At 40.3% G+C, this 6,119-nt stretch overlaps 1 pseudogene; it reads left to right on the top strand.

Annotated features, from left to right (window-relative positions):
- The first annotated feature begins 3,923 nt into the window (after positions 1-3,923).
- LOC737350 (large ribosomal subunit protein uL24-like) lies at positions 3,924-4,361 on the top strand (annotated as a pseudogene).
- Positions 4,362-6,119: the final 1,758 nt, after the last annotated feature.

Raw genomic sequence — 6,119 nt, 5'->3', positions numbered from 1 at the left:
TTATAAAAATATTGCAGGATGAGTAAGGAAAATTTGAAAGAGAAGGAAATATATCACCTTAATTCTTCTTTGCAGAGAACATTATACTTAGCATGTTGTGAATTTTTTATATGGACTTAAAAAAGCAGAACTGATGTAATAATGCATATAAAATTTTATATCTTATTTCTCCTGCTTAATGTTATATAATTACTATTTCTCCAAGTTATTAAAAACTTTCAGTTATTATTTGTAACATTTGCCTGATTTTCCACTTGAAATGTGTACCATAATTTACTCAATAATTCCTCTGTCATGAAAAATTTAGTTTTTTCCTATCATAAATAACCCTGAGATAAACATAAGGCTTACTCCATATTATAAATTATTTACTTAATTAAAAATCTTAGAATTGGAATTACTATATCAAATGATGTAAACATGTTGATATATATTGCAAAATTGTTGTTCAAAAGGTTAATATTAATTTTCATTCTTGAGTAGACAGTTATTTCACCATATCCTCATTAGCACTTAGTATTCTTTAATAAAAACAAAACAAAAAACTTTGCTAACTTGTGTCACCTGTTTGTCATTTGGCATATGCAGCAATGACCTTCTTCCCGAAATACATTAGTCACCACACTCCCAAATCAGAGTCAGGTTATAATTTAGATTGTACTATTGATTTGAATACCCACTTAGAGCTCTCGAACCTCCCACCTCACGTGTTGAAAAATTACTGTGCCCTCTGCAAAGCAAGCTGCGGTGACAATGAGGATTTGACAGCTCCTTCTCCTCTAGGATGGTCCTCTGCTTTTGGGATGCAGCCTCAGGGGTCCCTGTGTTCCTTCTCCCTTTCTTCATACTGGCCCCTTCTTCTTTGGGCAACTTGTAATGTTCCAGGAGCTTTGGTGGCTTTAACCAACAGCTTCTTGCTGTTTCCTCAGTTGGCAGTGTGGAGTTACAGTTTTTTCCCCCAGCATTTGTCAGTGTTGAGCATATTTTTCTCATAACTGCTCCCCCCTTCTGCGATCTGAGATCCTATCAATATCGTTCTAATGGATCTGCCTTTCCTTCATTTCCTGTGTGGACTCTGCCCGCGCCAACATGTGGGTTCTCCAGTTGTCTTCCTGGCCTCTCATTCTACAGTCTTTCTGGGCAACTCCACCTGCCTCCAAGGCAGACTTATCTCGGTGTAACAATGAAGATTTTAAAATTATATTTTATATTACATTACATCATTATTATATTGCATACTTTTATTACATATTTTTATTTAATTTATTCAGTTATTTAACTTATTTAATTTTATTACATAATTCATTACATAATGACTATGACAATTTTCAAAATTACATTAAATGTATCTTGGTGCCAAATCTGTAACTGAAATCTGCCCCCTGCTCTGAGCTTCAGCCTAATATTCCAACACCTACTAAGTATTTCCATTCGGCTGTCTTCTAAGGTTGTAAGGAAAAGTTCTCTGGGAAGGAAATTGGAGGAAAGAGACTTTATTCCAGCAAACAGCTGACAAACGAGGGAGAGGCAGCCTCCGGTGTAAACAAAGATGTGTTCCAGGGAACAAAGGGAGGGTTTGGTGTTTTCTTAAATTTTATTTTATTTTTATTTTTTATTTGAGGGATGGAGTCTTGCTGTCACCCAAGCTAGAGTGCAGTGGCGCAATCTCATTTCACTACAACCTCCACCTCCTGGGTTGAAGTGATTCTCCTGCCTCAGCTTCCCAAGCAGCTGGGGCTAGGTTTTATAGCAAAAGTTTCTGCCCAATCAGGTTCAAGTATGCAAATGAAAACTTCAAACTGATTGGTCAACACAGCTGAACACTGATTGGTTGATACAGCTGAACCCTGATTGGTTGGTTCAGATGAGCTCTCCTTTGTTGGTTTAGGTGAGCTCTAATTGATTGATTCAGGTAAGCTCTGATTGGTTTGTTCAAGTGAGCTCTGAAAGTTCCAAAGTTAAATAGAGGTGTGGGTTTTGGGGAACTGACGGTGCTTGTGTGACCTCCAGTCAACAAATGGCTACTTGGCTGTATTTAAAATTTGCGCCTGGTTAGCTGCTTGGGATCCATCTTGAAGGACTGGCTCTGTCAGGTTCACATTTGTGTATACGACCTTCGAGCTCAGCATGTCCACAGTTACAGTGATTGTTCCTCTGGCCTCACAACCCTTTCTCCTTCTCCTGTGTCCTCTAGACAGCCTGATAATACCATCTTCCCATTAGCTCTCTGATATGGTTTGGCTGTGTCCCCACCCAAATCTCATCTTGAATTCCCACGTCTTGTGGGAGGGACGGTGGGAGGTAATTGAATCATGGGGGTGGGTCTTTCCTGTGCTGTTCTCCTGATAGTGAATAAGTCTCATGAGATCTTATGGTATTATAAGCGGGAGTTTCCCTGCAGAAGCTCTTCCTCTTTGCCGCCATCCACAGATGTGACTTGCTCGTCCTTGCCTTCAGCCATGATTGTGAGGCCTCCCCAGCCTGGTGAAACTGTAAGTCCAATTAAACCTCTTTGTCAGTTGCCCAGTCTCCGGTATGTTTGTTTTATCAGCAGCGTGAAAACAGACTAATACACTCTGTGAACTAGAAGAGTAGAGGTCCTGCAGTCCTCATCGTCGGTACCCTGGACTACCAAAATAAAGCTTTGCTGGTCTTCCTGTCTCCAGACCCGCCCTATACGCTTGAGCCGGAGTGACCTTCTTCAATTTGCTTAGAAGCCTTCTATAGCTGGTCATCGTCAGGATTAAGTTAGAAATCCTGAGTTCAGTACACAAAAGCGAGCAGCACCTGGTCTCTGCTACCTCTCCATCTTTTCTGGTATAATATGCAAATTGTCTCTCACAAGGACCCCGGCTGCATGAATTCTGGTTGCTTCTTAATTGAGCTGTCAGAATCCTTGTTTTCTGTAACAGATTCCTAGGGGCAGTGCCATGCTTTGCAGTTTGTGAATTTCAGAAAGGCTAACAGGTGAGGCACCACCCCTAGAGCCCTGTGGTCACACCTCACATGCCCTGTCTGGGGGAAGACAGCAATTCTGTGTTCTAACTCTCTCTGATGGTCATTCGCTGTGTGATCTTGGGAGAAAGACCTGAGTTTTTGGGCGTCAGTTTGCTCGTCTGTGGAATGAGCTAGTCAAAGGGAACTTGGAAATGGTTGCTAAAGTCTCCTTAGGTGACCTCATTTGTGTCTGTTTTTGGTTAAAACCCTGAGCTGATGTAATATCAGAGCCAGGCATTAGACGGCAGCATTAACTAAAATTTGCTGGGAAGTCCACATATGCTGGACCTTATCTTGGAAGTTGGTTTTGCTTTGTTGCAGCAAATATTGATGATAAAATACAAAGTGAGCATACGGAGATATATACATTATGCGATCTTATGAGGATCAGGTTAAGCATTTGGTTCTTTTCCTAAAAGTAATGGGAATACTTCAGATTATGATGAAGATTCACAAAATAAGAGATACTGAAGATTCACATGAAGGTTCACAAAATAAGAGACACTCTAAGACAAATCTAATCACTTCTGTTAACTTTTCCAATTATTATAGGAGAATTTTTTTAAAATACTGAGGCAGAATATTCGTAGAATCAGTCAGTGACTCTATATTTGAAAATAACAGAAACTGATGAGTCTTAGGCAATTTGCATGAACATAGTGCAAAAATAGAATAGTTTCTCCTGAAATTGATCAAATAATTGTGAGTCTTTGAAAAATTAGTGAGTTAATATTAATCTTCATAAATTGGTATATTTTTGCAATCTGAATATTTCTGTTCATGCGAGTGTGAGATGCTAATATTTAATGCTGCACAGTTCTCTTCTACAATATGCCAGGTTATATAGTTTAAATGTTTGAGTTGAAAAAAGACATTAATAACCAGTGGGGCCCTTTGTGGCCATCACTGAAGTGGGAGTGGCCAAAATGAAGTTCAATCCCTTTGTGACTTCTGACCGAAGCAGTAACTGCAAAAGGCATTTCAATGCGCCTTCCCACATTCACAGGACAGTTATGTCTTCCCCTCTTTCCAAAGAGCTGAGACAGAAGTACAACGTTTGATCCATGCCCGTCTGAAAGGATGATGATATTCAGGTTGTGTGAGGGCACCATAAAGGTCAGCAAATTGGCAAAGTAGTCCAGATTTACAGAGAGAAATATGTCATCTACATTGAATGGGTGCAGCGGGAAAAGGCTGATGACACAACTGTCCGTGTAGACTTTCGCCCCAGCAAGGGGATTATCAGTAGACTAAAACTGGGCAAAGAGCACAAAAAGATCCTTGCATGGAAAGCCAAATCTCACCAAGTAGGAAAGGAAAAGGGCAAATACAAGGAGGAAACAATTGAGAACATGCAGGAATAAAGTAATCTTGTATACAAGCTTTCATTAAAACTTGAAAAAAAAAAAACCGGTGGGGATAATGTAACACAGATATAGTACAGGGAGAGGTTAAAAGTGTCTGTATGCCTATGTGTGTGTGCCTGTACGTGTTCATGTGTGTATGCATGGGTGCATAAGTGTGTTTTTGTGGTATGTGTGCTCGCCTGTATGTGCATGTATGTGGGCTTGTACTGGTTCTCCTTTACTTTTTTGTTTTAATCAGAGGAAAGTGAATAATAGGTGAAAAGAGAGAGGGTCTATTTTGATCTAAAAGTAGTGTGGTGGGGGGGTTAGAATTGCCCCTGGGGAAGGTAATGTTCTTGATTGCAAATCCTACGGCAGGTAAATAAGCCCTTCCATAATCAGAAAAAGCAGCTCGCTGTTCTCTAAGGAAGGGAAGGGTCTCCCAGTCAGCACGTGCTCTTGAATTGTGCAAATGTGAAGGAAAAGATTAAAAAAAAATTACAGTGATCATGGCTGTCTTAGTCTGTTTAGGCTTCTGTAACAAAAATGCCATGCAGAGGGTGACTTATAAACAGCAGAAATTTATTTCTCAACATTCTGGAGGCTGGGAAGTCCAAGATCAAGGCTCAGGCAGGTTTGGTGTCAGGTGAGGGTCTGTTTCCTGGTTCTTGCTGTGTTGTCACATGGCAGAAGGGGCAAACAAGCTCCCTCAGGCCTCTTTTCTAAGGGCACTAATCCCATTCATGAGGGCCCCATCCTCATGACCTCATCAGCTCCAAAACTCCACTTCTTAGTACTATCACCTTGAGGGTAGGATTCAACATATGAATTTTGGAGGGACACAGACATTCAAAACATAGCAATGGCCAAATGCACATTGCTAGGGAAGCTAAATGAGCTCATGCTTTCATACTTGAAGACAAAAATGGTTTTAACATATTTCATAAAAACCAGTGCAGTTGAGAGAAAATGGAGATTTAAAATTTCATGTAAAGTAAATGGTGATAAATAAAAGTCAAATCTCCCATCTGTTTTCCTCTCATCTTCTCCATCAAAGATAATACTTTGGTTTTAAAAAGGGCAGGGGAAATGAAATTGGAAGATAAACTAGATAACATGATTTTAAAGCAGACTTCAAGTTCAAAAAAGGTACTTATCCTTTGGTTCAGTTTAGAAATCCAGTCAATGTTGACTGAAATGAATAGAAGTTGTTGCAGGTCCTAAGCTGGGGAGAAGTTGCTGAACCACAGTCAATGATCCTTAAAGAATCATGAATAGAATAAGACTGGTGGACAAATGTACATTCATTGTTTGTTGAAATATCAATTTAATAAAGTGAATTCTGCACACTACAGTTCTAGAAAATTAACATCAACATTGGACAATACTTTTAATTTTTGTGTGTGTGCATGTGTGTGTGTGAGACAGGGTCTTGCTCTGTTTCCCAGGCTAGAGTGCAGTGGCATGATCTCAGCTCACTACAGCCTTGACCTCAAGGGCTCAGGGCTCCCAGCTACTCAAAATGCTGAGGCAGGAGAATCGCTTGAACCCGGGAGGCAGAGTTTTCAGTGAGCCAAGATTGCACCACTGCATTCCAGCCTAGGCAACAGAACGGGACTCCATCTCAAAAAAAAAAAAAAAAAAAAATAGGGCAGCTAGCCATGGTGGTATACCCCTATAGTCCCAGCCATATGGGAGGCTGAGGTGGAAGGGTGACTTAAGCCCTAGAGTTTGAGTCTAGCCTGGGTAACACAGTGAGACCCCATCTCTAAAAAT

This window comes from Pan troglodytes, chromosome 8 (assembly GCF_028858775.2).
Source record: "Pan troglodytes isolate AG18354 chromosome 8, NHGRI_mPanTro3-v2.0_pri, whole genome shotgun sequence".
In the NCBI taxonomy this organism is placed as follows: Eukaryota; Metazoa; Chordata; class Mammalia; order Primates; family Hominidae; genus Pan; species Pan troglodytes.
Note: the sequence above shows the minus strand (reverse complement) of the source record. Positions and strands in the feature narration are given on the sequence as shown.